This window comes from Moschus berezovskii, chromosome 22 (assembly GCF_049115385.1).
Source record: "Moschus berezovskii isolate FMDL1 chromosome 22, NW_MosBer_1.0, whole genome shotgun sequence".
Lineage (NCBI taxonomy): Eukaryota > Metazoa > Chordata > Mammalia > Artiodactyla > Moschidae > Moschus > Moschus berezovskii.
In genome coordinates, this window is record NC_142481.1 from 3,617,654 (window position 1) to 3,631,424 (window position 13,771).

Sequence of the window (13,771 nt, forward strand, 5' to 3'; positions counted from 1 at the left end):
TTCTGAATGTTGAGCTTCAAGCCAACTTTTTCACTCTCCTCTTTCACTTTCATCAAGAGGCTTTTGACTTCCTCTTCACTTTCTGCCATAAGGGTGGTGTCATCTGCATATCTGAGGTTACTGATATTTCTCCCAGCAATCTTGTCCAGCTTGTGTTTCTTCCAGGCCAGCGTTCCTCATGATGTACTCTGCATATAAGTTAAATAGGCAGGGTGACAATATACAGCCTTGACGTACACCTTTTCCTACTTGAAACCAGTCTGTTGTTCCATGTACAGTTCTGACTGTTGCTTCCTGACCTGCATACAGGTTTCTCAAGAGGCAGGTCAGGTGGTATGGTATTCCCATCTCTTTCAGAATTTTCCACAGTTTATTGTGGTCCACACAGTCAAAGGCTTTGGCATAGTCAAGGAAGCAGAAATAGATGTTTTTCTGGAACTCTCTTGCTTTCTCCATGATCCAGCGGATGTTGGCAATTTGATCTCTGGTGCCTCTGCCTTTTCTAAAACCTGCTGGAACATCTGGGAGTTCACGGTTCACATATTGCTGAAGCCTAGCTTGGAGAATTTTGAGCATGACTTTACTAGCGTGTGAGATGAGTGCACTGTGCGGTAGTTTGCGCATTCTTCGGCGTTGCCTTTCTTTGGGATTGGAGTGAAGACTGACAAGGACTGAGGTAAAGGTCTAATTTTTCCATCTGGATAATCAACGGTCCCAGTACTTCCTGTTATTTTTTCATTTATTTTAAATTTTTGGATGCACCGCACAGCATGCAGGATCTTAGCTCCTTTTCGTGGTGGCTGTGCTTTCAATGTGATGAAATATGACCATTTCTGTTTCATCTGAACCACCTTCCATTGCCAGCATAGCTCAGATACTTGGATGGAAATGACAAGATGAAAAACCTAACTTGAAAAGACTTTAAAACAATAAAGAGAGAAGGAAGGAAGGAGAAAGGAAGGCAGGAAGGAAAGAAGGAGGGAAGGAACTGAGTCACGTAACCAAACTAAGGAAAAGACAGCTAGAGAGAGCCTCAGACAGCTACATCCGCATACCCAAGGGCTATTTTTTCCCTTACGTCTCTCATCTGTTCTATTTCTGTGTTATCATTATTATTCATACCAGCTGTCCCTATGACTCTGGAACTGATAGTGACGAGTCTAGGCTCACAGCCTTGCAGACTTTCAGCCAAAGAGGTAAGGGCTGGTGGTGGGGGCGGGGAACAGGCTCCTACTTACTGGATCAATTTAGAAAAAGATATTACTGGCTATCTTTGGAAGATGCTAGAAACACAACTTAAAATTTTTTTAAATGCCAAAGCAAGCAAGCATTTCTCCTGCCTTTCACTTATAACCTGTACCTCAGGAAAACCAAACAGATGAAGAAGCCAAGATTCTGCTCATGCAGTTACTACAGCTAATACATAAAGGAGAAAACCCACAAGCTTTATCTTTGATTAGTGCCTGGCCAGTTGTCAGGAATAATAACAGAGGATGTGGTTGGTATCTTTCTGTCCAGAAACGGTAGCTATGTGATAGACAGAATACCCAGAGATGGAGCAGAAGGGACATCAGATGGTCAGAATCAAAGGGATGTGTCTTTTTCAAAGAAGCACTGATAGCAGTGGTGGCTCTGGTTTAAAGTTGCCACTGTTGGAGACATAAGAAACATGGGTTCGACCCCTGGGGGGAGTATCCCCTGGAAGAGGGTGCAGCAACCCACTCCAGTAGTCTTGCCTGGAGAATCCCAAGGACAGAGGAGCCTGGTGGGCTATGGTCTATGGGGTGACAAAGAGTTGGACACGACTCAAGCAACTTAGCAAGCACACGTGCACCTATCTCTAATAATTAACTAAAATACAGATGGATTAGAAAGTACTGAACTGTAATCACCCTACAGTATTTTGATGTTATTGCTGTTTAGTGGCTAAGTCATGTCCAGCTCTCTGCAACCCCATGGACTGCAGCACGTCAGGCTTCCCTGTCCTTCACTGTCTCCCAGAGTTTGATCACACTCACATCCATTGAGTCAGTGATGCCATCCGACCATTTCATCCCCTGTCGTCCCCGTCTCCTCTTGCTCTCAATTTTTCCCAGCACCAGGGTCTTTTCCAATGAGGTGGCTCTTCGCCTCAGGTGGCCAAAGTATTGGAGCTTCGGCATCAGTCAAATTACAACATTTGATGTTATAATTGTCACCATATAAAAATAACAACAGCATGCATAACAATAAGGCTTGCCAAAGGGTTTCATTAAGAAAAATTCAAACACGGGGCTTTCATAAACTACAAATAAAAGACTTTTTCTGTATGGACTTGCCCTGTTAACTATATCCAAACTATGACGTTGCTTTTGAAAAGCAGGAAATAAACAAAAAGCCTGTTGCCACGTTGGTTTATGTTCTCTGTAAGACAGAAGGGAGAAAGCATAGAAAATAGAGCTTTCCAAACAAGCTCTTCTAAACAGACCTCCACCGACGGAGCTACACAGAACCTCTGCACACACACAATCACACACCAGAGCACACTGTTACGGGTTGAATTTTGTCTACTTCCCGAACCCCCAGTAGCTCAGAGGTGGCCTTACTTGCAGAGGGGTCATCGCAGATCAATAAGAGAATGACGTCATCCTACAGCAGGGTGAGCCTTCAACCCATATGACCGTGCCCTTGTCAAAGAGGAACCCGGGACACACTCGCACACTGGGAGGGGCCGCCATGGTCGCGGTGATGTGTGTCGGAGCCAAGAAACGCCAACGCTCCCCGCCGGGACCCACCAGACGCCAGAGAGAGGCGCGGAACACGAGGAACCAACACTGCCCACACCTTGACTTCGGACTTCTGTCCTCAGAACTGTGCGAGAACAGACGTCTGTTGTTCCAGCCTCCCCAGGCGGCGGCATTTTGCTAAAGCAGCCCGAACCGGATGAATACAGGGAAGCGGGGAGGCAGCGGAGGCTAGGGGATGCAGACGCTCTCAGCATATGCTCCACGGTCCCACCGGAACCCGCCAGCAAAGCACAGAGACGTATGATTAAGAACTTCCCCATCGGGACTCCCCTGGTTGTCCAGTGGTTAAGAATCCGCTTTGCAATTCAGGCGACGCCGGTTCGATCCTGGGTGTGGGAACTAAGGCCCCACATGCCAGCGAAGCAGCTAAGCCCTCAAACTGCAACTCCTGAGCCCACACGCCACAACTAGAGAGTCCGTGTGCTACAGCAGAAGGTCCTGCTTGACTCGGGGAGGATCCAATGGGCCGCAGCTAAGACCCGACACAACCAAACAGATAAATACACGTGCAGTTCAGTTCAGTCTCTCAGTGGTGTCGGACTCTTTGCGACCCCACGAACTGCAGCACTGCCACGCTTCCCTGCCCATCACGATCTCCTGGAACTTGCTCACACTCATGTCCATCAAGTCAGTGATGCCATCCAACAGTCTCATCCTCTGTCGTCCCCTTCTCCCACCTTCAATCTTTCACAGCATTAGGGTCTTTTCCAATGAGTCATCTCTTCAGCATCAGTTGGCCAAAGTATTAGAGGTTCAGCTTCAGCATCAGTCCTTCCAGTGAATATTCTGGGTTGGTTTCTTTTAGGATTGACCAGTTTATTAAAAAAAAAAAAAAAAAAAAGCAGCATAAGAAGAACTTCACAATGGCCGTGACTTCGCTAGTGGTCCAGTGGCTAAGACGCCGTGCTCCCAATGCAGGGGGCCAGGGTTTGACGTCTGGTCAGGGAACAAGGACCCAGGTACGATCCCTGGGTCAGGAAGATCCCCTGGAGGAGGGCATGGCAACCCACTGCAGTATTCTTGCCTGGGAAATCCCCTGGACAGAGGAGCCAGGTGGGCTACAGTCCATGGGATGGCAAAGGGTCGGACACGACTGAGGAGCTAACACTCTCAGGGAACTAGATCCCACATGCTGCGACCAAGACCTAGTACAGCCTAATAAATAAATATTTAAATTTTTAAAAAAGAACATGACGGTGACTGCAGAGCATCAGGACCCAAGCGCGGGTCCCCTTCTGAATGCGAGGTCCCCTTCGCCCTGGAAGCTGGCCCTGTGAGCATTTCAGTTTCAACCTCCGTTGATGGTTCATCTGAAGAACCCACTTGGCTCCCCCCGCCGCCGAGCCACCCAGCCCCCGGGTGCCAAGGTGCTGAAGTCACAGCGGGGACAATCAGGATGGAGGCGGAGAGTGCCTCCCCATTCCTCTTGCCCCAGAAGTCATCCTCTTGAAACCTGGGAGCTCTGGGGGACCATCTGTGTCACCATGTGGAGGAAGCCCGTCTCTAACGAGAAACACGAAGATGACTCAGAGAACTTTGGAAAAAGGAAGTGGGGTGATTGTGCCTTCAAGCTTTTGTATCTGGCTTCGGATGGCTTTCGAAACTCAACATTTCTTCCCTCCTTACTGCTCTCTCGTTCAATCACTCTGGGAGCCTTCTGAGCCAACACCAAAACAAAGAAAAACCCACACAACCCAGAACAGTCCTTTGTATCTAAGCTAGTCTGAGAAGGGATTTCTGTTCTGATCAAAGAATCTTGACAAATATTATTAAAATCAGTGACCAGGAGCAGGGGGTGGGAGGCAGGTTGCAGAGGGAGGGGATATATATATGCATACTTGTGGCTGATTCACTTTGCTGGGCAGCAGAAACCAACACAACATTGTTAGGCAATTACCCGCCAATTTAAAAAAGAAATCAGTGACCGTAATAGATATCTTTTATGGACATCTACTCTGGTGTTTATCCACCTTAAATTTCCACGCGTGCTTAGTCGCTCAGTCGTGTCCGACTCTCTGCGACCCCATGGACTGTAACCCCCCAGGCTCCTCTGTGCACGGGATTCTCCAGGCAAGAATACTGGAGGGGGTTGCTGTGCCCTCCTCCAGATCTTCCTGAGTCAGAGATGGAACCCATGTCTCTTATGTCTCCTGCATTGGCAGGTGGGTTCTTTCCCACTAGGGGCCACCTGGGAAGCCCAAATTTACTTCAATTAAAAAAATAAAAAATCTGGCATTCACCCTCTACGATGGCCCACACTCCGTCTGTGGAGTGTGCTTCTCTCTGTATCTGAATAAATCTACTTCTTGTCTATCAAAAATAAAAATCTGAGTCAGAATTTAAGTAAAAAGTCTCCAGGGCTCTGTGACCTCATCATAGAGACAAAGAGTTGTAAACAGTAGGACTAGCCAACCCAGTTTTCCTGGAACAGGTTAGGGGCGGGGTGGTGGTGGAGGAGTTGGAGGGTGGGAATGAGAAGTTTCCTAGGACATGAACATTTCAGGGTTAAAACTGAGAAATTCCCGGGCAAATCGGAGTTGGCCACCCTAGTTGTAAGTATGCAAGTGAAAAGTCCCTCAGTCGTATCTGACTCTTTGTCACCCCATGGACTATACAGTCCACGGGATTCTCCAGGCCAGAATACTGGAGTGGGAAGCCGTTCCCTTCTCCAGGGGATCTTCCCAAGCCAGGGATCAAAGCCGGGTCTCCTGCCTTGCAGGCGGATGCTTTACCAACCGAACTATCAGGGAACAGTTCTAAGTACACGGCCTTGTATAGATGTGGGTGTGATAATCACACTGACTCAGAGATCAACTTTTCTCCTCTTCCTCTTGTTCCCCTACAGCACCCACCTCACGGGTGTCCTTTTTAATCTGTGTCCTTGAGGGACATCGAAAACAAATCTCATGACTTTTACAGTCATCGCAGATGATAAAGACTTTCAGTCATTTTTTTTTTTTTAATCACATGCAAGGAAAAAAATCTGTGTCAGTTCGGTCATTGCAATGCTTTTGGCAAGTCGCCTGCAGCTCCGCGGGCATGGTCAGCTTTTTATTTACGTCCCTACCTGGAGCGTCTGCGCCTCTTCCTCCTCGCTCTCGAGGCTGCAGTTTCCTCGTCTGACGGCTGTAGGTGCCCCTCCTCCAGGGAGGAAACCCTCGGTCTTGGCGGGGGAGGTGGGGGGCGTCCGCCGTTGCATTTGCAGCGGGTCTCTGCAGAGTTCACCTCCCACCTCCAGAGGGCGCTCCTGTAAAGACTATAAGACGCCTAGTTTCTATTCTCTCCCCTTCCCCTCGCCGCCTCTTCCCTTCCCCTCCCTCTTCTGCAGGCTGTTCCCCCTGAACGCCTTCCAGGCCGTTAGCACGCTCTGGAGCTGCTGAGATAGCTCAGACACGAGCGAGACCCCAGTCTTCTCTGGGTCCTCAGCCGCATCCCGTATTCAGTGCTCTGAATGATCCAGGCGAAGCTTTCCCCCGCCTGAAGCTTGAAATGAGTAACTGTCAACCTCACCACACTCCTGTGCTGAAGAGAGAATGGGACCCACAGCTCCCCCGGGAGCTCTTGTAAACAAACACGTGAAAACAAGACATGGCAACTCTTCCGGGGACTTCCCTGGTGTCCAGGGTTTAGGACTCTGGGCTCCCAGTGTAGGGTCCGTGGCTTCCATAGGCAGGAACTAAGAGCTCACATGCCCCTGGTGCATGTGTGCTCAGTCTCTTTGGTCAGAAAAAGGAAAAAAATAAAAAGTCTCTTATAATTTTACCACCAGGTGGACAAGGAACCAATGATGGGGAAATTGGGTGTCTAGCTTAAGTCATAAATGGATGGTCCTACTTTGGATTCTGGCCCCATTGACACCTGTAGTTTTTGAGCAGAAAGTGAGTTTATAATGATCCTACTTGAATGTTCTGTTATGCTGTTGTGTGCAAACACCTTGCAAATATTGCACAAGGGCTACAAGTTTTTAAGACAAATGGATGGTAGGAGTCCGTTATCACCAAAAAGCAAACACAAACAAACCAATCCTCACACATACACACACACACAAGAATTCATGAATTGGGACTTCCCTGGTGGTCCCGTGGTTAAGACTCCTTACTTTCAATGGAAGGGTTGCAGGTTTGATCCCTGACTGGGGAGTTAAGACCCCACATTCCTCACAGTCAAAAACCTGAAGTATAAAACTGAAACAATGTGGTACCAACGACAAAAGGAATTTAATAAAGACTTTAAAAATGAAAAATAAAAGTTTCCTAAGAAGAAGAATTCATGAATAAATGCTCATGAAAATGTAAGATGACCTCCATCAAAACGTTAACAAGGGTGGAGAACTTGTTTTAATTGTGTGGGCATGCTATTTCTTTTTAAAAATAATTAATTAATTTTATTTCTGGCTGCACTGGGTTTTCATTGCTGCTTATGTTTGTTTTTCTAGTTGTAAGCAGGGGGTACCAGGGAAGTCCAAGGAGAGCTTTGAAGGAAATCTGTTTCGACTCAGAATTAAAGGCTGTGAAATGGGACTTCCCCGGTGGTCCAGGGGTTAAGAATCCGCCTGCCAATGTAGGGGATGTGGGTTTTTGTCCCTGGTCTGGAAATTAAGATCTCACGTGCCATGGGGCAACTAAATGTGCACACTGCAGCTATTGAGCCCGTGCGCTCTAGAGCTCACATCACAACGGAAACCCAACACAGTAAAAACAAAAAAAAAAGCTGTGAACTATCTAGCCATGGGAAATGTAAGCGGGATGACATCTCAGGCAGAAGATACAGTCAGTTCAAAGGCCCTGAGGCAGAGGCAAGCTTGTCACATTCTAGTCCTAAACTTCTAGTTCTTGGCACATTCTAGTTCCAGCCAGTGTGGCTGGAGCAGAGAAGGCTGGTCAGAACTTAGCACAAGAGAAGAAGGGATATGTGTATGTGTGTGTGCTGAGTTCCCTCTAGTCATGTCTGATTCTTTGCGACCCTATGAACTGTAGCCCATCAGGCTCTTCTGTCCATGGGGTTCTCCAGGCAAGAATACTGGAGTGGGTTGCCATTTCCTCCTCCAGGGGATCTTCTTGACCCAGGGATCAAACCTGCGTCTCTCACATGTCCTGCATTGGCAGGAAGGTTCTTTACCACTAGCGCCCCCTGAGAAGCCCATGTATATGTATGGCTGATTCACTTTGCTGTACAGTAGAAGCTGACAGAACATGGTAAGTCAACTACAACAAAAATATTCTTTAAAAGAACGAACTTAGCTCGAGGAGCGGGCCAGGGCAAGCCACGATAAGAAATTTGAATTTTTATCTAAGGGGAAGAAGTGCAGTGTGAGAAATGCATTCATAACAGTGATAAGGGAGCCATGCAAATTCTGAAGCCAGTCTTTTCTTGTGACTTTTCATATCTCACATTTCAGTGTTTTTCCTTGCACGTGAAAATGAGTGGGCAGGGAACATTTCTTTTTACAGCTGCCCTTGTTGGATCCTGCAGTGTATTTCCTCCTCTTCACTAAGATTGTACAATGGCCATTAAAGCAAGGGGAGGGTCAGGGCTGGGCGGGGTGGGGGTAGGGTAGTCTTCAGCCTCTACATGCCTCCAGCCTGAGCCACCGAGATTCCTCACCCAGATTATCACGATGGCCTCTGAAATGATTACACTGTTTCTGCCTCACTCACTACCGCAACCACATGGTCTCAACACAGCAGAGTCTTTAAAAATAGGGTTGCCAGATTTAGCAAATTAAAGCCCGGAATACCCAGTTAAATTTAAATTTCAGATCAACAACAACAAACATTTTTTAGCATAAGTATGTCTCTCGCAGTTTCAGGGAGATACTAAATACTGAAAAAAAAAAAAAAAAGAAAATTATTTGTTTATCTGAAATTCAAAATTAACTGGGAAGCCTGTATTTAATTGGCCAACCCTTTTTTTAAAATTTATTTTTGGCTGCAACAGGTCTTAGTTGCAGCAGGGGGGCTTAACTGCCCCCAAAGCAGGTGGGGTCTTAGTTCCCTGACCAGGGATTGAACCTTCGTCACCTACCTTGGAAGGTAGATTCTCAACCACTGGACTACCATGGAAGTCCCAGGGCAACTTTATGTTAAAAGCTGAGTCAGATCACGCCCCGAATTTTGAAACAGCTTCCTATTTTACTCAAAGAAAAAGAGCAGCCCTAAGTCCACAGAATGAATAAAAGGGATCTTCAGTTCAGTTCAGTTCAGTCGCTCAGTCGTGTCCGACTCTCCGCGACCCCATGAATCACAGCACGCCAGGCCTCCCTGTCCATCACCAACTCCCGGAGTTCACTCAAACTCATGTCCACAGAATCGGTGATGCCATCTTAAAAAGCCTCATTCCCCACTTTTTTTTCTTATAACCTCATCTCCTACTTCTTCTCCAGCCATGCCGGCTTCCCAGGTTATTCCTCAAACACAGTTCAGTTCAGTTCAGTTCAGTCGCTCAGTCGTGTCCGACTCTCCGCGACCCCATGAATCACAGCACGCCAGGCCTCCCTGTCCATCACCAACTCCCGGAGTTCACTCAAACTCATGTCCACAGAGTCGGTGATGCCATCCAGCCATCTCATTCTCGGTCGTCCCCTTCTCCTCCCGCCCCCAACCTTTCCCAGCATCAGAGTCTTTTCCAGTGAGTCAACTCGTCGCATGAGGTGGCCAAAGTATTGGAGTTTCAGCTTTAGCATCAGTCCCTCCAATGTACATCCAGGATTGATCTCCTCTAGAATGGACTGGTTGGATCTCCTTGCAGTATAAGGGACTCTCAAGAGTCTTCTCCAACACCACAGTTCAAAAGCATCGATTCTTCGGCGGTCAGCCTTCTTCACAGTCCAACTCTCACATCCATACATGACCACGGGAAAAACCGTTGCCTTGACTAGACGGACCTTGGTTGGCAAAGTAATGTCTCTGCTTTTTAATATACTATCAAGGTTGGTCATAACTTTCCTTCCAAGGAGCAAGCGTCTTTTAATTTCATGGCTGCAAGCAGCATCTGCAGTGATTTTGGAGCCCAAAAAAACAAAGTCTGACACTGTTTCCACTGTTTTTCCATCCATTTCCCATGAAGTGATGGGACACACAAGGTGCTTTTTCTGCCTTAGGTCTTTGAAGTGGCTGTTTCCTCTTTCTAAAATGCCCAGCCTCCAAATAAAGGCATAACTCTTAACAACTCCGCCGTCTATGGGGTCGCACAGAGTCGGACATGACTGAAGCGACTTAGCAGCAGCAGCAGCAGCACTTCCTTCAAGTCTTTGCTCAGATATTGTAACCAGTGAGTGAGCTGTGGGACCTTGTGTCGGGGGGCGAGGACAGGCCTTCCCCCAGAGCCTCTGCTTCAGCTCCGCTCTGAAGTGCCCAGATAACAGTACTGGACGTGCTCTTCCCGAGCTGGTCTGCAGATGTGAAAACCCTCCAAGTGGAAGATGTTCATTCCTTGATGACCATGAGCACAGAACTCCAGGCCTCCTGGAGCCTGAGGACTTATAAAGTGAACCCCCCGTGACACCGCCTTGTGACCTCACCATCAGCCAATCAGAGAATCGTGCAGGAGCTGGTCACACAGCCCATGACCCACCCCCTTCACCTGGCTTTTTAAAAGGCTTTGCCTAACCCTCTCCAGGATTCTTGTCTGGAAAATCCCATGGACAGAGGAGCCTGGCGGGCTACAGTCCCTGGGGTCACAAAGAGTCAGACACAATTGAGCACGCAATGTATAATATATAATTTTTACTGCTGTGTAAAGCAACTACAGTTCTGTAGACTGCAGTGTGTGCGGTCGCAAGAGTTGGACATGACTTAGCGCCTAAACCACCACCAAAACAACCGAAGACCTTTCTCAAAGTATTCTAACATGAATAAACAAAAAGCTTTGCCAAAACCCTTTCAGAGCTCAGGGCTTTTTAGGGCATGAGCCACCCCTTCTCCTTGCCTGACCCTGTAGTTAACCTTTCTCTGCTCTAAACTCCGATGTTCAGGTTTGTTTGGCCTCACTGTGTGCTGTGCACAGGAATTTACACTAACATTATTCCCTCCTAATGGGACTCACTCTTCCTTCTGCTGGTAGGCAGAAGAAGAGTCCCTCAAAGCTGTCCACTGCCTTGTCGCCAGAACCTGTGAATACACGACCTTCGCATGGTAAGTGGGACTCTGCGGCCGTGATTAGTGAAGAATCCTGAGATGAGGTCATTGTTCTGGATGATCCTGAAGTGCCCATGGCAGTCGCAGGGGTCCTTGTAAGACAGAAGCAGGCGTGTCGGAGTCAGAGGAGGAGATTTGACACCAAGAGGTTTCAGAGCGACTTCGTTTTTAGGAGGCAAGCGGTGCCAGCAGCCTCCAGAAAAGCTGAGAAAAGGCAAGGAGTGGATTCTCCGCTTGAGCCTCCAGAAGGATCACAGCCTGCCAACACGGTGACCTCAGCCCAGCGGGACCCACTTTGGACGGATGCCCTCTAGAACCGGAAGATGGTAAATCTGCACCACTTTGAGTCACCGAGTATGTCGCTGTCTGTTATAGCAGTGAGGCCGACTGCTGTCATTTCAGGGGGGCTCCGAAGAGCTCTGGTACCACAGTCCTTCACGTCCCAGTGCAGAGAAGAATTCAGTGAGAGCCAGGAGGTAGATAAGAACAGATTCATTAGACTAGGACGCTTGTGGGGCTTTCAAGCAGCCAGACAAAGGGGTGTTGCCCCCAGTAACTTTCTTGGCTTCAGTTTTATAATCAAAGGAAAAATGGGGAGGGGGAGAGGACCTTTCTTGTCTTTCTTGAGTAGACGTCACGTTTCCATCATCAGCCTCCTCCGGGGTTGAGCAGGGGAGTATCCTTGTTCCTACATGGTGAAGCTAGGTCCACAAATTATTGTTTGTTTGTTTGTTTATGCGTGCAGAGAGCATGTCCCTCGGATCATGAAGTTCCCGAGCTCACAGGGCAGGATGTGGGCTCACGCCACCACTGTTTCATTGGTAAGGGCAGGTCTCCTCCTTCTGTTGAATGGCTTCGACCTGCTTGGTTAAGCAAACCTGCTTTCTGGAGTCATCATTAACTTCCAGGTGTCTCCCGTAGTTTTCCAACCTACAATCCCCTAGTGCTGCTGCTGCTGCTAAGTCACTTCAGTCATGTCCGACTCTGTGTGACCCCATAGACGGAAGCCCACCAGGCTCCCCCGTCCCTGGGATTCTCCAGGCAAGAACACAGGAGTGGGTTGCCATTTCCTTCTCCAATGTGTGAAAGTGAAAAGTGAAGTCGCTCAGTCATGTCCAACCCTTAGCGACCCCATGGACTGCAGCCTACCAGGCTCCTCCATCCATGGGATTTTCTAGGCAAGAGTACTGGAGTGGCTTGCCGTTGCCTTCTCCGAATCCCCTAGTGGGGATTCACTATTTGATCACCTATTTTGTTTCTTCATTCTGTCCCTATCAGTGAGCAATCAGAAGTTTATACACTATCTTATTGAAATTTGCAACACACTCCAGTGATTCTGATCTTCCCTTCTTTGCATTTTTTCTTTTTCTGCCACACTGCTGAGCTTGAGGAACTTCCCCTACCAAGGATTGAACTTGTGCCCTCTGCAGTGGAAGTGCAAAGTCCTAGCCACTGGACTGCTAGGGAAGGACCTGCAGCTTTCCTAATCCTTTTCTTACTTGCACTTTCCAGCTTCTACAATAGAGAACTATCAAGGAGATAAGAGCTATGGATGGGGGTCGAGTGACCAGACCTACAGGTTCTGCTAAGGATGGCGTTGGGGACACTTGACATCACCTCCAGGTGCTGAGCCGGGGAGTGGCACCCTCTGAGGATCTACAGTCAGACAGGAAGTAAAGAAACAGGATATACACTTGCTCCTGTGTCGCCATCTCGGGGCTCATCCAGGCAGACAAGGAGAGTGTGGTGAGGAACGCTGGAAGGGATCTGGCCCTGGGGGAGATGAGGAGGATATGAAAGCATCCACCTTCTTCCACCTGCAAAAGGTAATTGTTGAGACACATGGTCTCTCCAGCTACAGAGCTGCAGAGAAGACTGTAGTCCCCCAGTCAACTTCTGCCCGTTCAAGTGCCCTGTACTGAAAGAAGACATCTCACACTTTTAGCCCTCTCCGAGCCTCTCCCCTCTCTAATAAGACTCTAAGCTATCAAAAGAGGAGTGTGGCAAATTAAAGAGTCTTCTCAGAGGCATCCTCTTCACCTGCAGCCATGGGCTTTGATTCCTCAACAAGTCCTGTCCCTTGGCAGGATCATTCCATCAGCTAAGATAAGCTCAGTGACAAGGAACGGATCACCTAGTGCTGGCTTAAGCAATGAAGATCTTTAATCATCCTGCCCAACAGGAAGGTTTTGTACCAACGCTCGAGTGTGCCAATGAGGACCAAGCCCTTTCTGTTTTACTGCCCTGACATCCTCAATATTTGGCTTGCAGCCTCCAGATCGCATTATGTCTGGGGCAGCTCCAAGCATCTTGTCCTGGCACAAACACGTTTGAGAATAAAACAGCATCCCAACTTGCCTTCCGTGTTCTCATCAGGGCGTGATGTCCACCCCAGAACCCCAGCGGGCTTCTTTCTGTCTCACGCTGGCTGAACTGCCCTTTGCCTGTCCTCAGACTTTATTCTTATTGTGGTAGAATCACTCATAAAATCCACCACTTCAGCCATTTAAAAATCTACGAGCCAGGGATGCTAGAAGAACATTCGCAGTGCTGTGCAGCCGTCACTGCTATCTAGCCCCAGATATTTTTCATCACCGCAAAAGGAAACCACAGAGCCATTAAGCAAGCATGCCCGATTCTCCTCTTCCCCCAGCTCTGGCAACTACTCCGGGTTTTTGTCTCTGTGGATCTACTTGTTCTCTAACTGGAACCATATGGGGGACTTCCCCGCTGGTCCAGCGGTTAAGAATCAGCCTTCCGATGCAGGGGCTTGGGTTTGACCCCTGCTCGGGGCACTAAGACCTCACATGCTTCAGGGCAACTGAGTCCACTCTCTGCGACTAGGGAAGC